Below are 20691 nucleotides of genomic sequence, written 5' to 3' on the forward strand. Positions count from 1 at the left end.
GTGAGGCATTTTTCATGGCCGCGAATTTGGTAGGGCCCTACTCATCAGTAACTGCAGCACAATCTGCTCAGACTGAGTAGGTTGTGAATTGGCTCTGAGCCTTGGAGAATGTGGAGCTTTCACATTTAAAAACTTCTCTGGACCAATTTAATAAATTTCTACGATCTCTAGCTTATCAATATTTTTAATTCTAAAATATTTTCTCTTAAGAAATATACCATAGCTGAAGGATTTAAGACCGTTTGTTTAAATATTGAAGAAAAAAGTTCATACTGGGCAGTGGATTTTACCCATCCTGATTTTTGTTCCTCCCCCTCCCCCTCCCCCTCACCTTACCAACTTGCATACCACATTTCTCCATTTATTCTACTGGTCTTGGAATTATTAAATACCATTAATTAATTTTTTTGATTAGCAGACTCTCATATAATTTAAATGAAAGATTGATATTCTAATCCCCTAACTCAGTGGTTCCCAAACTTGTTCCATTGCTTGTGCAGGGAAAGCCGCTGGTGGGCTGGCCAGTTTGTTTACCTGCCGTGTCCGCAGGTTCGACCGATTGCGGCTCCCAGTGGCCGTGGTTCACTGCTCCAGGCCAATGGGAGCTGTTGGAAGTGGCAGCCAGTACGTTTCCTGGCCCATGCCGCTTCCCGCAGCCCCCAGCCCTCCATGAACTTATCTCATTCTTTTTTGAACCCACTTATACTTTTGCCCTTCACAACATCCCCTGGCAACGAATACCAGAGGTTGACTGTGCATTGTGTGAAGTACCTACTTTTGTTTGTTTTAAACCTGCTGCCTATTAATTTCATTGGGTTACCTCTGGTTCTTGTGTTATGTGAAGGGGTAAATAACATTTCCTTATTCACTTTCTCCATATCATTCCTGATTTTATCGACCTGTATCATATCTCCTCTTATTTGTCTTTTTTATAAGCTGAATTGTCCTGGTCTTCTTAATCTTTCCTCATGTGATGGAAGCTGTTCTACACCCTTACTCTTTTTTTTGTTTGTCCTTCTCTGTGCCTATTCCAATTCTAATATCTCTTTTGAGATGGGGCGCAAGAACTGTGCACATTATTCAAGATGTCAGCGTACCATGGATAGAAAATATCATGCCACTCTGTCAATCTTATCTATCCCTTTCCTAATGCTTCCTAACATTGTTAGCCTTTTTGATTGCCACTGTATATTGAGCAGATGTTTTCACAGAAATATCCACAACGAGCAACATAAGTTACACCAACATAAGCACTGGTTTGGGACGCATCTCCTGCTCATGGGGGCTAGAGTAGTTAAGCCAATGGGACAACTCTCGCCTGTCAATTTACAGTGGCTACATTAGAGAGCTTACAGTGGTGCAGCTGCTTCTTTCACATAGAATGCCATTCCTCCCCCAGCACTACCTACTCTGTCATGCCTATATATTTTGTACTCTGTTTTACTGTGTCCCATTAATCCCCTTTAATAAATCCTTCCCTAAGGGATGTCTCCATGTGAAATGCTTCCAGTTCCATAGGCAGAACCAGTTAGAGAGCCAGAACTGCAGGGTCTCAATGTGTGGATGAGACAATGGTGTTGGGTAGAATGATTTAGGTTTATTAGGAACTAAGAAACCTTTTGGGAAAGAAAGAGCCTATACCAGAAGGATGGGCTCCACTTAAACCAAAACAGAATCAGACTGCTGTCATGTAAAATTAAAAAGGTTATAAAGGAGTTTTTAAACTAAGGGCTGAGGAAAGCCAACAGGTGTGGAGGAGCACATGATTCATAGAATCATAGAATATCAGGGTTGGAAGGGACCTCAGGAGGTCATCTAGTCCAACCCCCTGCTCAAAGCAGGACCGATCCCCGACTAAATCATCCCAGCCAGGGCCTTGTCAAGCCAGACCTTAAAAACTTCTAAGGAAGGAGATTCCACCACCTCCCTAGGTAACGCATTCCAGTGTTTCATCACCCTCCTAGTGAAAAAGTTTTTCCTAATATCCAACCTAAATCTCCCCCACTGCAACTTGAGACCATTACTACTTGTTCTGTCATCTGCTGCCACTGAGAACAGCCTAGAGCCATCCTCTTTGGAACCCCCTTTCAGTTAGTTGAAAGCAGCTATCAAATCCCCCCTCATTCTTCTCTTCTGAAGACTAAACATCCCCAGTTCCCTCAGCCTCTCCTCATAAGTCATGTGTTCCAGTTCCCTAATCATTTTTGTTGCCCTCTGCTGGAAGCTTTCCAATTTTTCCACATCCTTCTTGTAGTGTGGGGCCCAAAACTGGACACGTACTCCAGATGAGGCCTCACCAATGTCAAATAGAGGGGAACGATCACGTCCCTCGATCTGCTGGCAATGCCCCTACTTATACATCCCAAAATGCCATTGGCCTTCTTGGGAACAAGGGCACACTGTTGACTCATATCCAACTTCTCGTCCACTGTAACACCTAGGTCTTTTCTGCAGAACTGCTGGCTAGCCATTCGGTCCCTAGTCTGTAGCGGTGCATTGGATTCTTCCATCCTAAGTGCAGGACTCTGCACTTGTCCTTGTTGAACCTCATCAGATTTCTTTTGGCCCAATCCTCCAATTTGTCTAGGTCCCTCTGTATCCTATCCCTACCCTCCAGCATATCTACCTCTCCTCCCAGTTTAGTGTCATCTGCAAACTTGCTGAGGGTGCAATCCACGCCATCCTCCAGATCATTTATGAAGATATTGAACAAAACCGGCCACAGGACCGACCCCTGGGGCACTCCACTTGATACCGGCTGCCAACTAGACATGGAGCCATTGATCACTGCCCATTGAGCCCGACAATCTAGCCAGCTTTCTGTCCACCTTATAGTCCATTCATCCAGCCCATACTTCTTTAACTTGCTGGCAAGAATGCTGTGCGAGACCGTGTCAAAAGCTTTGCTAAAGTCAAGGAACAACACGTCCACTGCTTTCCATTCATCCACAGAGCCAGTTATCTCGTCATAGAAGGCAATTAGATTAGTCAGGCATGACTTGCCCTTGGTGAATCCATGCTGACTCTTCCTGATCACTTTCCTCTCCTCTAAATGCTTCAGAATTGATTCCTTGAGGACCTGCTCCATGATTTTTCCAGGGACTGAGGTGAGGCTGACTGGCCTGTAGTTCCCAAGATCCTCCCCCTTCCCTTTTTTAAAGATGGGCACTACATTAGCCTTTTTCCAGTCATCTGGGACCTCCCCTGATCGCCATGAGTTTTCAAAGATAATGGCCAATGGCTCTGCAATCACATCCGCCAACTCCTTTAGCACTCTCGGATGCAACGCATCCGGCCCCATGGACTTGTGCTCGTCATGGAGACATCCCTTAGGGAAGGATTTATTAAAGGGGATACTCTATATCCTAATAAAGAGTATATTAAGACTATGACCCCATAAACAAGTCATGTTTTAATTGTGATTGTTGATAAGTTTGAATTATGATGTGCAAGAGACTGTTAAAAAGAATTGTAGGAGCTGGCATATCTCCATACAGATCTCATGATGAAAATCTTCTGATATTGAGAACAGCAATACACTTGTGATGCTAATAGTGAGAATACTTCAATAGTACCATTACAATATTAGTGGTCTCTGATTTGTAAATTCTTTTCATTTTTCTCCTTACGGGTTTTGAACTGTAGCTGTTAACCTGGAAAATATATAGGGTGCAGCCTGCATCAACAGGGTTGTGACAAAGTAAATTTAAGGAATCTGACCTGTGATGCATTGAAACAATCAGTGTCAAGGCGGTTATTGCCGTACAGGTCACAGGTTCAAAAGATCAGATTTGGCCATTTATTATGGACACTTAACCTTTTAAAAATAAAGTCTATAGGACTATAGCACGTATGTCCAATTATGAGGGGTTTAAATCCATTCTAATGAAGTAAATGGAAAAATAATGCAGAAAAGTCTTGCAGTCTAGTGCCATAGTGAACATTGCTAAGGATGTAAAATAATAACTTGGGTGAGACTTGCATACTTCCCTGTGTTGAGTGGGCACTGTTTTACTCAATGATATGAAAAGGGATGTTCATTAGTGTTGGGTATTGGACATTTTGCATCAGTTTCTTCTGTCATTTACACCCAGGCAACACCACTGATTTCAGATGGGGTTTTACTAGTGTGAGGGCATAATTTACCACTTAGACTCATTATTTATCCGAGTTGGACCTGCTCCCCTTTCTATGCCATTTCCCTGGAGCTGTCTGTAATAGTTGTCTATTGGAATTGTACACATTTGGCTTTAATCCTTTAAAATACTTAATTCTCTCCTGCATTCTCAGTTTTTGTGTTTTGGTTTTATTAAGTGAAAGTAGCTTTGCTTTGTGGCATCTGGTCTCCCAAGATCTGCTCCTTCTCCAAATTTTTCTTTTGATTCTTTTTAACCCTTCAACCCTATACTACTTTCCACTGTTTGGGTCTCTTGTGATGGGCATTTGTATTTTCATAGCCATATTACATTCTATGCATGCATCACAAAATATCCGCCAGGAAAAGTAAGTTGATTTTCTTTCACGGCATAAGAAGCTCCCCAGGAGAAGGCTGTAGTGCAGAGACCCACTCTGCTCTCCTGGGGTTGAATCACCCTGGGACACAGCGCCTCCTGTGGGTTGTGGGAAAGCAATGTACATACTCTTACACTGGAAGGGATGAATCAAGCCCATAGTTGTATTTTACCAAGCATACTTTCAAACGTGTTATGGATTTGGAACAGTAAACTTCTAAAAGGTATTTATGCACCTCTCCCCAGTTCCTCAGTTTTTCTTTGCATTCTCCAGTCAAGCAATTAGTGCCACCTGAACCATGTGGGGTATGAAGTATTGGAAAGCTGCACTAATATCAAAGCCAGTTTTCCTTATTCCTTAATCTCCTACACTGTATTTGTTTGTGGAAAGTAATTTGTTTTGGAACCTGGGTTTACAGTGTGGGTGGTGTGGTGGTGGTAGATATTTCTATCTTAGTTTCTGTGTGGGTTGACATAGACGCCTGCTTCATGCACCACCTCTTAACGCTAAGTGTATTGTATAGGCACATTGGGCATTGAGTTTCTTTCACGGCATAAGAAACTCTGAACACAATCTCATCATCTAATTTTTTTCACACATTTTCTTTTTCTTTCTTGTGTTCTGTATCTCTGTGAAGCCTCCTCTCCACAGCCCACTGCCATATGCTGCTAATGTGGAATGAAGTTTGGTCTCAAAAAGAATGAAAAAGCTTAGAAAATCACAAGTAAGAAAGGAAATGACCCAGTCTCTGCTATGTGGACCAGTCCTCATCATCCAAATCCAGGCTAGACATGAGATTCTGCAGTTGTGTTCAGTGTGTCTGTGGCACTGTCCCCTCTCTGGAAAATATTATTACTACTTTTGGTTAGTATTTATTTCTGACAGTGCTAGGTGCTTTATGTATTTGTAAGAAGGCTGCACTTGCTCTGTCGCACGTGCTCTCTCTCTCTCTCTCTCTCTCTCTCTGTCCTTGTGTTAGATGCAGAGAATAAGGAGTGAGGATTGGGGTGCAACTCAGGAATTTTTCCCTTGTGTGTATATTTGCCTCTTTACCTTAATTCATACTCCTGTGACTTTTTGATAACAGTGTGTTTCAAACCTTTGCTTGGTTTTGTTTAGTCCTTGTCCTATCTACTATGAGACAGATCCTCCACTCATATAAATTTGTGTAACTCATTTGACCTTAGTGGTCCTACGCTGATTTACACTGGAGGATGATCTGGTCCAATATTTTGTTTTATTTTTAATCCTTTCCTTTCTCTGTTTTGTACATAACAATAACAATGTTGGTGTGGACTTCCTGGAAAACGTGATACTGTCAAAATAAGTACTTTCCACCATTTCTGTCTGCTTTGCATTCTGAATGAATGCTTAAAGGTAAAAGAAAATGGGAACTAGAGAACTAGTAACATTTGTTACTCATGAGGGAATTGAGCATTTTAGTCTCAGTCTGGTCTAACTTCCGTCTTAGTAAAGAATAAGCCCCCGCCCAAAAAAAGAGTGGGGTGGGGGGTGGTGCCCAGGAAGAATGACCACAGTCGCTTTTTATTTAGAGGTGCACAACAGGCTTTTGTTATTAACCTGAAGCTTGGGTCAAATTTGCAGAGTTTCACTAACTTTTCAGATCAGCCTGCACTGAATTTTGCGTGAGCCTTTTTCGAGCTGGGAATTATTTATGGTTCTCACCTGAAATCTTACAAAACTGGATTTAGATAATCTTCTTTTGAGTTTGAAGTTTCATTCCAGCTCCAGGTGAAATTTATAGGATGCAGTCCATATGATGAAATAGTTAAATATCAACAAGCAGAAATTGCAAGTTCCTCAGAGCTCCCTTCTTTACTTTGTTCACATAAGAACTCTCTGGTGCTCCAACAGTACTGTGATGAGAACCATATAAGTAACAAGAGAGGTAGAACTTTCCTCAACAATCATATTCTAGTTGCCAAATTGCAGATCAGCACAAATATGTGAATTCCTCTGTCAATCTGTTTGTACAGCATCCCACATACCCATTGTTTTTATTTAGAGAGGGCTGAAAAGGTTTGAGCTCTTTCCCTCTTACCCTCCAATATTTTCTCACTGTGCTCCTTCTCCTGTTTCCATGTACCCCTTCAGGCTGTAGCATACAGAAAGCATGCAGATAAGAGTACTTTAGCTAACTCCAGAATCCTTGTCAGATGCCAAATCCCACACCTAATTATAAGTACATGGGCTCTGGTTTTCTGACTGTGTTTGTAGTGAGTACTTCATAGTTTTAGAATGAAAAAACGATGAACTCATTAGAGATTGGAAAAGCTGATATTTTTCATGAACACAGGCAGAGCTATAAATCTGTGGAGCTGTGGATCTTGGATGTAGAGGCTTTTAGGAAATAATGTAAAAGTTGTGTTAGGCTCTTGTCCATTCCACTGGCCAGTGCAGGATTGTTTGCTGTCGTGCATTCTCAAGATCTTTACACATTTTAAATAACATATGCATCCGATGAAGTGAGCTGTAGCTCACGAAAGCTTATGCTCAAATAAATTTGTTAGTGTCTAAGGTGCCACAAGTACTCCTTTTCTTTATATGTGATAGAGGTTCCAGAGTTTAATAGCTCTTTCTTTTCTGTTGCTCATCCTGAATTTTCCTTTGCTTTATTTAATCCTATTATTTTGTTATACCACTTGAACCACCCTAGGTAATTCTTTTCCCTTTTCAGTGTTACACTATCCAGATACTTGCAGTTATCATATCCTCCCTACTCCAACCTCCACTTCCTTAAAGTGATTGGTCAGGTTAGTCATAGTTGTTGTTGTTCTTTTCTAGAATCTCTCATACGTCTATCTTTTTAAGAGTGAGTTGCTCAGAATGTACTAGTCTGTATTGTTGCACTTTTACTATATTCTCTGGTCTCTCTATCTGCATTCTAGTGCTCCTGTTAGTATAGAATCTAGTGATATAATCGTTTATCCCCAGTTGCCTGATCTATTGATTATTTGTTGGTTATGTTATTGATTGAAATTCCCTATTTAGCATTCTGTCATTTGGTAGGTTCTTGTCCCAAGTTCAGGTCTAGTATTATCAGAGTTACAGCTTTGGGAGCCAACAATGATCATATTCAAGGAAGACCTTTTGTAACTGTAAAACTTTTATTACTACAATGATTAGTTCAATAAGTAAAGAAATCCAAAAAGTAAAGTGAGATAATGTAGCACTGTAGGATGACCTCCACCATTACAGGTATATATTCACTCTATTTGTGGGGAGAGCTCTAAAGGTTGAGGCAAATTCTAGCTTAATTTAGCATGCCAGTGAAGAACTTAATTTAGCTTTGGCATGCCAGTGAAGAACTTCAACGGCTGTACCTAAGACAAACATCCATCATGTATATGTATGTGTATATGTACGTGTAGCTCTTTCCTCCTTCACCATACCTTAACTTCCTCACCCTCATAATATTAGCGTGTCCTTATCCTATAGGTTAGTGTATTAATTAGATTATGCTTATTAACATGTATGTCCATTGGATTACTATTGCGGTTAAACATCTGCTGATATTTCCCTCCAAAAATACCCTAGACTGGTACAAACTGTGTTCTTATGGCTACCTATCAGCAACTTTCAACACTTCTGCTTATTGCAAAACAATAAACAAAGCCTTGTGCCATCTTTTGACTTAAGATCACTATTATACCATACTCTTGTTTAGGGTATAAGGCCTTATAAATATGCTAACTGTTTAAGCTATTCTTATAAGTCTAGGCTTATATGTCTCTTGTGTTCCTGCTCTCAGTTCCTTACTCCTTTATCTTCTGTTTACCCTATGACTACATAATTACTGCATAGCTACACTCCCAAATCTCATGGCAAAGAACTGATTCATTTGGGACACCATACATGAAAGAGAGACAGATGTATAAAATATTTTCTCATAACATCAATCACATTGTTATAATAGTGACTATTTATCTATTTTGGTAGAAGCTGGTATAGGACAAACCTGATTCTTTCTATAATGCTTGGACTGATCATAAGTTTTACAACAGTACCTCATAATAGAAGGTTATTAAACTAGGGCATATTCCTTCTGCCTTGGTGGTAACACTAAGTACTCTGACTATAATGTACCAAGCATTTGGGGGAAGGAAAATGAATACAAAAGAACAAATAAAAAAAAAACCTATAAAATGATAATGAGGGAGCATGCAGTCCCTCTCAGCAAGCAGCTTACCGGAGCAGAAGTGTGGCCTCAGTCACGGCACTGTGACTCATTATTAGAATCCTTTGCCTAAAGGCTTGGAGCAGTGATGCAGTAGAACTTCATGCTGGGAAGCTGATAGCTCGTTGGAGTGACTGTGAGACTAATCAGGCAGCCGCGGTTGCTGAAGGCTTGCACTTGTTTCATGACAGTCATATTCAGAATCAAACATTAGGGCTATCAGGTTTGGCGCATTTTCTATAATGGTACAAAACAACTCTGCTTTATTTGGTAAGAAGGGTTTTTTATTGCTCTTCTCAGTTCTCTGGGGAATCAAAAAAGACTTGCTGGAGATACAGTGGCCCTTTCATTAGGTTGGATATGAGATGCTTTGAAATGGACAGTACAGAAGAATTGTTCTCCAACATTAGAGGGGTACTTTCCTATTAGCCTGGGAAAAGCAATTGTTTGATAAATGATATTTACCACTACTGTCCATCATGTTAATGACCACGTAGAAATTATAATATTAAATATAAGTAGCCTGTCTATTAAAACCTTTGCACTGAACATAATGCTGGATGTTTGCACGTGAAATACTCTCCCAAGACATGGCCTTGAAACTGAATAGGACCTGTTTCTCTGTTTCTGTACCTGTTTGGTACAGGAGCTTCTGTTTTGTGCAACTGCCACACTATTTCATTTTTAACAATAAGAAAAGGAGTACTTGTGGCACCTTAGAGACTAACCAATTTATTTGAGCATAAGCTTTTGTGAGCTACAGCTCACTTCATTGGATGCATACATCGGATGTAGCTCACGAAAGCTTATGCTCAAATAAATTGGTTAGTCTGTAAGGTGCCACAAATACTCCTTTTCTTTTTGCAAATACAGACTAACACGGCTGTTACTCTGAAACCATTTTTAACAATGATAGTTTTAAGATGTTCTTAATTGTATTGTTCTTCCTCGGTCTTCCCCTAAAGTAGGCATTCAGATATCATGATGAGGAGTACAATATCAAAATCTGGATTTGTGTTCAAAGATCCTCATGTCTTTTACCCTATCAGAGGGTCATTTGCTATATACTGTGCAGATGTTTGCAGGTTAGAGGGAAGAATCAGGAGGTTTACAACAGGGGAGGGATGGAACTAAGGCACAGAGAAGCCAAGTGAATTGCCCAAGTTTTTATAGATCATCACTAGAAGGTCCAAGAATATAACCCAGGAATCCTGATTGCTAGTTTTTAGACTTTTCAACTGAAACAGATTTCCACTCAATGGCGTAAGAAGCATCAAGTGTATATGCTTGAAATTTCATGGTAAAGGAGATGCAGAAGCTGTGTTGCCAAGAAATAGTGATGGGTCACCAGAAGATTGCTTGGTCTAGGAGAAAAGCAGACAAATGCATAGGCTATGAGGAGAAGTTAGTGGTGGTATTGCCAACCCTAATCACTAAAAAAAATCATGAGTCAGCTCCCCTAAAGTATGGGACTACTAAGCAATACTAGATTCTGTGTCCCTCTCCACCTTCTGTTTTTGAGCCTTCAGGGTTCATGTTCTCAAGCTTTTTTTCCTCAACTGTGTGTGTGTACACTTGTATACACACATATATACACACACACACACACAAACATATATAGATATAGCTATATAGATACATATGTAGAGTGATCTATAAAAATATTTGAGATTTGCATGTAAATTTCGTGACTCTAGAAGCCTTGGGGCTTTAAGGAAGTTACCAAATAGTGGCAGAATCATAATGAAATCATGAGTGTTGGCAACATGGATGATGTAATGGAGAGAGGATGGGAGGCCTTGGCTATAGCTCTACCTTTTGATTTGAAAATGTTTGAAACTTAGAGCAGAGTTCTGTCCTCTCATACGCATGTGAGATTCCACTCAAATAGGAGTTGTATTCATGTATAAATTTGACCTTCATTTGGTTTGGGTTAAATGTGGTTTATAAGTTTTCTTATTCTCCAAGGCCTACATTCTGACATCAATTAAGTCAGTGTGAATCCAGCATTACTCCACTGAAGTCAATAGAGTCACTCCAGGTTTATACAGGGGAAAGTCTGGCCCTGAAGTATTTAAAATAACATGTGTCAGTCACTAAAAGTGACTTTTATATTTATGGCGCTCTGATGGTCTGCTCATTGCTGTACAAACACGGGAAGTCATCAAGCCTGTTCAAAGGAGTTTACAGTGTGGATCAGACATGACTATCTAGCTCAGTATGATTGCTGTTTGAATTTTAATTTTAGTTTAGTTTACTTAATTTGCCCTGACGGAGCTGCTCTCTCCCAGGATAAAAAAAACCCTGGTCCTCCCTGGTGAAATATCCCCTCCATGCTGATATCTTCACTGGTTCCTTCACTTTATATTGGAGATAAGCAAATAAATGAAAAAATTGTGTTAATAGCCATTCCTGCATATTTACTATAACTAACTCTTTGTGTGCTTGAATGCCAGAAGATCATCTAAAGTCTATTTTAAATTGTACGTGAGAGTGTAAAATTTGAAGCTTGCTTTGGATTGGTTACTTACCAGTTACACCATCCAGTCAGGGAACAGAAATGATATCATGTGACTGATGTAACTGACCAGTATGACACAAATTGCAAACTGTGTATTACAAATATTTACAAAGATTTGAAGGCCAAAAATTAATCAGTGAAGAAATTTGTGAAGATTTTCAAATAAAGAAATTGAGAATTTTGTATCTGCTCACAAATTAGAGACAAAATTAACTGAATAATTTGTGAAGTTCTTGCTCAGCTCTACTTCATATAAATTTTCTTCACTAAAGCTGCTACTTCATCTAGTTCACATTGTTGTTTCTATTGCCATGTTTGCTCATTGCTCACATTTTGTCAGTGCCTTGGTACTCCTAAATAGTGCTAAAGAAATTAATAAATAATATTAGATCAGGGACAAAATAAGAAGCCCAGCCAAATGTAAATATAAAATGACTGTGCAATTCTGGATAGTATAGGAGCACAGTATTTTTGAAATTTCATGTTTTGGAGATAAATGCTTTTGATGGGTGTAGCATAGAACTGGGTTTATTTATCTGGCCTTGTACTGAGCTTGCATTGTAATGACAACTGTCTAGTCTAATATTTGTAAATCAGGGATATTCTTTGGTTACTATAGTTAAATTATTCATTGTGAGTGATTAGACTATTTGAAGAATTTATCCCTTTTTCTCTTTGTGAATTGTCCAGAAACAGGCATTGATTTTAAGTTTAACATATGTATTTGTTCATAATTAGGGCCTTACCAAATTCTCGGCCATGAAAAACGCATCACAGACCGTGAAATCTGGTCTCCCCTGTGAAATCTGGTCTTTTGTGTGCTTTTACCCTATACTATACAGATTTAACAGGGGAGACCAGTGTTTCTCAAATTGGGGGTCCTGACCCAAAAGGGAGTTGCAGGGGGTTGCAAGGTTATTTTAGGAGGGTCATATTATTGCACCCTTGCTTCTGCACTGCCTTCAGAGCTGGGTGGCCAGAGAGTGGAGGCTGTTGGCCAGGCGCCCAGCTCTGAAGGTGGGAAGGCGGCAACCTGCCAGCAGCAGTGCAGAAGTAAGGCTGGCAGTACTTTACCAGGCCATCCTTACCTCTGTACTGCTGCTGGCGGCGGCTCTGCCTTCAGAGCTGGGCTCCAGGCCAGCAGCTGCCGCTCTCCAGCTGCCCGGCTCTGAGGGCAGCGCCGCAGCCAGCAGCAGTGCAGAAGTAAGGGTAGCAGTACTGCAACTTCCCCCCCCCAATAACCTTGCGACCCCCCCGAACCGCCCTCCCCCCCAACTCCTTTTTGGGTCAGGACCCCTACAATTACAGCACCATGAAATTTCAGATTTAAATAGCTGAAATCATGAAATTTATGATTTTTAAAATCATATGACCGTGAAATTGACCAAAATGGACCATGAATTTGGTAGTGCCCTATTCATAATTGTCCAGTGAACATCATGCGAAGAAACTTGAGTCCAAAAATTGCTTACAAAGGAGTTGAGTATTAAGCAGTATTCACTATCTGATCTGTGTGGTTGGTCACTGAAATAGAATGACAGGTTTCAGAGGAGCAGCCATGTTAGTCTGTATTCGCAAAAAGAGGACTTGTGGCACCTTGGAGACTAACCAATTTATTTGAGCATAAGCTTTTGTGAGCTACAGCTCACTTCATCGGATGCATTCAGTGGAAAATACAGTGGGGAGATTTATATACACAGAGAACATGAAACAATGGGTGTTACCATACACAATGTAACGAGAGTAATCAGGTAAGGTAAGCTATTACCAGCAGGAGAGTGTGTTGGGGGGGGAACCTTTTGTAGTGATAATCAAGGTGGGCCATTTCCAGCACTTGACAAGAATGTCTGAGGAACAGTGGGGGGTGGAAGGGGAATAAACATGGGGAAATAGTTTTACTTTGTGTAATCACCCATCCACTCCCAGTCTTGATTCAAGCCTAAGTTAATTGTATCCAGTTTGCAAATTAATTCCAATTCAGCAGTCTCTTGTTGGAGTCTGTTTTTGAAGTTTTTTTTGTTGAAGAATTGCCACTTTTAGGTCTGTAATCGCGTGACCAGAGAGATTGAAATGTTCTCCGACTGGTTTATGAATGTTATAATTCTTGACGTCTGATTTATGTCCATTTATTCTTTTACATAGAGACTGTCCAGTTTGGCCAATGTACATGGCAGAGGGGCATTGCTGGCGCATGATGGCATACATCACATTGGTAGATGTGCAGGTGAACGAGCCTCTGATAGTGTGGCTGATGTGATTAGGCCCTATGATGGTGTCCCCTGAATAGATATGTGGACGCAGTTGGCAACGGGCTTTGTTGCAAGGATAGGTTCCTGGGTTAGTGGTTCTGTTGTGTGATGTGTGGTTGCTGGTGAGTATTTGCTTCAGGTTGGGGGGCTGTCTGTAAGCAAGAACTGGCCTGTCTCCCAAGATCTGTGAGAGTGATGGGTCATCCTTCAGGATAGGTTGTAGATCCTTGATGATCACTCTTGTTCCAGTGTGTATGGTAACACCCATTGTTTCATGTTCTCTGTGTATATAAATCTCCCCACGGTATTTTCCACTGAATGCATCCGATGAAGTGAGCTGTAGCTCACGAAAGCTTATGCTCAAATATATTTGTTAGTCTCTAAGGTGCCACAAGTCCTCCTTTTCTTTTTTGAAATAGAATGGTATTTTCTGTTCCTTGGTTTGAAGACTGTCATTTTTATCGTCCTGGCACAAATATGTGTTGATTTTTGTGCCAGCATCTGTATTTACATGTGACCATGTTTACTCATTTGCACTCAAAACAAGTATATTTATTTGAGGATGAGATTTCACCCAAATATTAGTTGTAAATCTAAAACATCAGAATCATTGGTTTTATTTTCGTTAATAGTCATGGATACATGTTGGCAGTATTTGCTCAGCTTTATTGGTTACTCTGGCCTCCCAACTCTCTCTTCCCCTCAGGTCATTTCTTGTAGTGGTATGGCAGTGGTTTTTCCTTTTTTTCCTGCTTTCTGTTAGTGATAAGTAAGATAATTGGGCTCTTCTCTGCTTCTCCCCCTTCAGCTCTATCCTCTTGACCGGTTTCCCACTCAGCAAAATCTCTCCACAAAGACTTCTTTTTCACAGTCCTTAAATGTGAGCCTTCAGAAAAAATGGTTTAAAAAGTCTTTTAAAAATGTATCTCCTAAGGCACTAAAAGATTGAAGTGTTAGGTAGAGCATTGCCTCTCCTTCCTCTATTCTGGTTATTGGGAGGGGCAAATGGTCCCAAATAAAACTACAGACAATTTAGTGAAGTGCAATATGCTGAAGGACAATTCCCTCCTAATTTTAAATGTGTTCTGAATATAGGAAAAATGGCAGAATTCCTTAATATAATACCACAGTTTTTTTGAGGTATAACAGCATAAGAAATCCCAGAGGAAATCTTCAAGCAAGGTAAAATAGTATCATATACATTCCTTAATATTGCAAAAGTTTCCTTAATCTCATTGTTTAAATTTTTCAATAAACCATAATGCTTATTAGTAGTTTTTCATTTTCAGCTGTCAGATAATTCCTTTTGCAAACTCTAGATAAATAGGACTCACCATACTTCTGATTTTAGTTATAGATGATATATATGTAACCAGACAGCTGATGTAATAAAATAGTATTGTGTTTTCCACTGTGTTGAACTTAGAGGTTCAAATGTGTTAATGCAATTGAATTGATTGTAATATTTTATAAAAGTTTCTTCAACAAAAATATTGTTAGTGATTCTAGTTGTCAAAGGTTATGAAAGCAAATAAAATGTGCTTCTAGTTGTAATGACAGCAGATTGTCAGGAGCTGAAATAGAGAAGTATTATGTAGAGATGGTCTCTCTTTGTCACTTGGTTTCTTTTTCCAGTAAGAGCTGAAGCAAAAAGTCCTTATAACAGAAGACATTGGCATTTTTTCTTTAAATTGTGCACAAGAGCATGAACTGAAAGAGTAAAAATGTTAATTGAGAGACTGCAATGAAATTTTCACCAGAAATTTTCCCTTTTATTCTTCCTATAATTAATTTATCCTGTTCTTGTCACTATAGTGTCTGAGTGTGTTGGATTCAGAAGAATTGGAAGGTGATGGAAATGTGATTGAGGATTTTGAATAGAAATGAGCAAAACTAGTATAGTTCTGTGTTTGCAGAACCTCACTGGTCAGTTTAACAAAAGCAAAACTGAAACAACGGGTAGTTTGGATCTGGATTGCACAGTATGAAAACCCTCCAGTGTTTCTTGGGGAGAATTATGGATTCATGTCAGATTTCTAACCCATCTCATCCCCACTTTAAATGTGAATTCACAGGAACATATTTAATCAAGAAACTGAAATACTAAAATGAAGCTTTGTAGACTTGATTCCAAACTGGTGCTGTGTTCTTTGGACTGCATAAGAAGGGAGATACTGAGTAATATAATTTTGTGAATAGCCAGTCAGATGTAGTAGGTAGGCTAAATGGTATTGGGCTGAAGGATTCATAGGTTTTTGGTCTTAAAAATCCATCCGGGACAATTAAATCTTCTAGTCTGACTTCTTTTATAATGCAGGACATAAAATTTCGCCCATTGAGCCCAATAACATGTGTTTGACTAAAGCATATCTTACAAAAAAGCATCCAGTCTTGACTTGAAGACATCAAGAGGTGGAGAATGTCCCACTTTCCTTGATAGTTTGTTCCAATGGTTAATCATCCTCACTTTTATATATTTGTGCCTAATTTCTCATTTGAATTTTGTCTGACTTCAGTTTCTAGTGATTGGTTCATGTTATGGCATTCTCCATCAGATTGAGGAGACCTTTAGTAGCTGGAATATTCTGCCCATTTATATACTGCAATCAAATCACCTCTCAATCATCTTTTTGATAAAAAATAGATTGAGCTCTTTAAGTCTTTCACTGTAAGGCATCTTCTCTAGCCTTGGAACAATTTTTGTGTCTTTTTCCCCCCCTACAGTCTGCAGTTTTTCAACATCTCTTTAAAAATGTGGACACCAGAACTGGGTGCGATATTCTAATAGTGACCTCTCCAGTGCTATATTCAGAAGTTAGTCGGGTCCCTATTCCTATTCGCTATGCCCCTTTGTATAGAACCAAGAATTGAATTAGCCCTTTGTGCCACAGCTTTGCACGGTGATTCCATGTTCAGTTGCTCCCCTATGACTCCTAAATCCTTTTCAGAGCCTCTGCTTTCCAGTCCCTGGGGGTGGGGATGGACTGTAAGTATGGTCTGCAGTACGGTCTGCATTCCTTGTTCCTAAAGGTATAACTTTGCATTTGGCTTTATTAAAACAAATTTTTTTGAATGGGCCCTGGTTATCGATGGATCCAGATTACACTGTATGACTGTCCTGTCCTCATTGCTATTTACCAGTCCGCCTATCTTTGTGTCATCTGCAAATGTTATCAGCAGTGATTTTATATTTGTTTCAGGATCAGTGATAAAAATGTTGAAAGCATTAGGCATAATAGCAATCCCTGTGGAACCTTATTAGAAACACCTCCATTCAGTGAGGATTCCCCATTGATGACTACTCTTTGAGACCTGTCAGACAGTTCTTAATCCATTTAATGTGTGCTTTACTGTTATTGTATCTTGCTCATTTTTAATCAGTGTCATGTGTCTAAATCAAAGGTCTTATAAAAGTCCAAGTACATTGCATATACACAGATACCTTTATCAACCAAATTTATGATCTCATCAGAAACTAAATCAGTTGTGTTTGATATTTCATGGAACTGCACAGATGAAAGAAGACTTCAGGGGTGTTGGAAGAGAGCTAAAGAAAAGGAAAGTTCAGATGATCTTCTCAGAGATCCTTCCAATCCCATGAACAAGTAAAGACAGAATACAGAAAATACTAGAAGTGAACCAGAGGCTGCACGATTGGTGTGAAGCTGAAGGTTTTGGTTTTGTGGAACACTGGGCCACATTCTGGAGGAAAGAGAGCTTTACAAATGGGACAGCCTGTATCTGTTAAATGTGAGGTGGGTTATCTTAGTTGAAGACTAGCTGCAGCAGCCAGAAGGATGGCAAAAGATAACAGTAAATAGAAATATTACTCTGTATTTCATGGAATAGTTTGCAACTAGTATTTTTAAGTTACAAGTTTTAACTCTTTGTTTAAAAAAAAAGACTAGATTTTGTATAAACTGTGTTGCGGTATGACTCAGAAATTTGGTGCTTTTGAAAATTTCACTCCAAATCTCAAATCCAAGCCCCATTTTCAAAATTTACCTAGATACTTTTGAACCTAAACTCACTGGAAGTCATTGGTACTGAAGGTCCTAAGTGTTTTGTGGACCAGATTTTTGAAGGTATTTAGGTGCCTAAAGATTCAGTAGTGCCTGGTGAGATTTTTCAAAAGCACCTAGGTGTCTGAATCCTGGAAGTTAGGTACCTAGGTGCTTTTGAAAACCTCGCTATGTGCCTATCTGCATATTTAAGTGCCACACGCTTTTGATAATCTGACCCTCAGTCGCCTTTGAAAATGTGATTTGGGAGCCTAAGTCATTTAGGTACTTTTGAAAATTTTAGCTTTGACCTGTGAGGGTCAAAATTAATTTCAATCTACTTAGTTATGTATTTGGGCAGTGTCACAATTTTAAGCTGTAGTGGGCAAGCATGGATAGGTTCCAGTCCAGCCTTCTTTTGTGAAGATTAGGTGCAGGCCTAAAGAAGGCTTTCTCCAGCAGTGAGCTAAGATCATCTGGCGAACGGGGGAAGTCCCGGATGACTGGAAAAAGGCTAATGTAGTGCCAATCTTTAAAAAAGGGAAGAAGGAGGATCCTGGGAACTACAAGCCAGTCAGCCTCACCTCAGTCCCCGGAAAAATCATGGAGCAGGTCCTCAAAGAATCAATCCTGAAGCACTTACATGAGAGGAAAGTGATCAGGAACAGTCAGCATGGATTCACCAAGGGAAGGTCATGCCTGACTAATCTAATCGCCTTCTATGATGAGATTACTGGTTCTGTGGATGAAGGGAAAGCAGTGGATGTATTGTATCTTGACTTTAGCAAAGCTTTTGACACGGTCTCCCACAGTATTCTTGTCAGCAAGTTAAGGAAGTATGGGCTGGATGAATGCACCATAAGGTGGGTAGAAAGTTGGCTAGATTGTCTGGCTCAACGGGTAGTGATCAATGGCTCCATGTCTAGTTGGCAGCCGGTGTCAAGTGGAGTGCCCCAGGGGTCGGTCCTGGGGCCGGTTTTGTTCAATATCTTCATAAATGATCTGGAGGATGGTGTGGATTGCACTCTCAGCAAATTTGCGGATGATACTAAACTGGGAGGAGTGGTAGATACGCTGGAGGGCAGGGATAGGATACAGAGGGACCTAGACAAATCGGAGGATTGGGCCAAAAGAAATCTGATGAGGTTCAATAAGGATAAGTGCAGGGTCCTGCACTTAGGACGGAAGAACCCAATGCACAGCTACAGACTAGGGACCGAATGGCTAGGCAGCAGTTCTGCAGAAAAGGACCAGGGGGTGACAGTGGACGAGAAGCTGGATATGAGTCAGCAGTGTGCCCTTGTTGCCAAGAAGGCCAATGGCATTTTGGAATGTATAAGTAGGGGCATAGCGAGCAGATCGAGGGACGTGATCGTCCCCCTCTATTCGACATTGGTGAGGCCTCATCTGGAGTACTGTGTCCAGTTTTGGGCCCCACACTACAAGAAGGATGTGGATAAATTGGAGGGAGTCCAGCGAAGGGCAACAAAAATGATTAGGGGACTGGAACACATGAGTTATGAGGAGAGGCTGAGGGAACTGGGATTGTTTAGTCTGCAGAAGAGAAGAATGAGGAGGGATTTGATAGCTGCTTTCAACTACCTGAGAGGTGGTTCCAGAGAGGATGGTTCTAGACTATTCTCAGTGGTAGAAGAGGACAGGACAAGGAGTAATGGTCTCAAGTTGCAGTGGGGGAGGTTTAGGTTGGATATTAGGAAAAACTTTTTCACTAGGAGGGTGGTAAAACACTGGAATGCGTTACCTAGGGAGGTGGTAGAATCTCTTTCCTTAGAAGTTTTTAAGGTCAGGCTTGACAAAGCCCTGGCTGGGATGATTTAATTGGGGATTGGTCCTGCTTTGAGCAGGGGGTTAGGCTAGATGACCTCCTGAGGTCCCTTCCAACCCTGATATTCTATGATTCTATGATTCTATGTCGTCATGGGGATTTTTAATAAACAGTGAAATAAATAATAGCATCTAAAATTGCAGAGTAAGGAAAGGATTCCGGTACATGTGTGTTCAGTCAATAAATGATTGATTATAATGTTCAAAGTCATTTTTCTGAGCTATCCAGAGAAGGGACAATATCTATCTATCTATTGTAGCTCTTTATAGGGCCTCTGTCACTTTGGTATCTATATGGTATCTATATGATAAGATAATCCATTGCCAGAATGAATTTCAGTCTGGTATACCTTTAGAATTTTTTGTTATTTATTTATTTGTTTGAGATAAAATAATTAATGTTTTAATAATAAATAGCAGACACATCATCATGTGAAAATGAGTTAAGTGGCATATTCATTTAGCCTTTTCATTTGAATCCTAATAGAGACTGGCACCTCTCCATTTATCTTGCTTCAAAATGTTTACTGAAAATGAGTGACCGTTGTATTTGAACACTGAGGAGCATCCTTCATGTAAGCTTCTCCCTGTAATGTTATGTGGCTAAAATAGAATTCTGCTGGAACACTGAGTCACGGGGGCTGACCCAGCAAAGCGCTGTGTGTGTGACACATAATGAAAGGTTGAACTGTCTGTCTCCGAGGTAGCGTAGCAGATCAAATCACAGAGGATCATGCAGAGATATGTTGCCTTTCTCTGAGTGACAGAAGTTAATAATTAGTGACAATGATTGACAGATACACTCCATCTGCCGCTCTGACGCCCAGGAGCAGTTATTCCACAACTGTCTGCGGGCACAATGAACTCCTGTGGGAGAGAAAGATGTCCTGTGATTGACAGCTGCCTTCAAGAGAGACAGGCCACTGACAGTAAAGTCACTGTCAGCAAAAGTGCAAAGTCTCCCCCTGTTCCCTGGAAGTCTCACTTGCTGTATACATTTATTCTGTTTCATTTATCATGTCAGGTATGGTTTTAAATACATTACTAGCTAGCCTGTTTTTTAACTGTAGGCTTTTTCAAATGGTAAATTAGAGATATCCACACACTGTGACACTTCATCATCCTACTACCTGTTCTCTATAGTACATTGGACATAAACATACTCACGTATCTGTATTTAATCAGTCTATCTTTCTATCTGTACTGGAAGAGGAGAAATCTTGCTCTATTGCCCCTGTAAATTGCGATTCTAAACGTTCACAAAAGATAATCTGTTTGTACCTCATCCATCCTGTTTTTAAAACTTTTTCAAACTGTAGAATAAATATTTGAAAATACTTTTTATTTAAACAGTCTCATTCTATA

Source organism: Eretmochelys imbricata, chromosome 19 (genome assembly GCF_965152235.1).
Source record: "Eretmochelys imbricata isolate rEreImb1 chromosome 19, rEreImb1.hap1, whole genome shotgun sequence".
In the NCBI taxonomy this organism is placed as follows: Eukaryota; Metazoa; Chordata; order Testudines; family Cheloniidae; genus Eretmochelys; species Eretmochelys imbricata.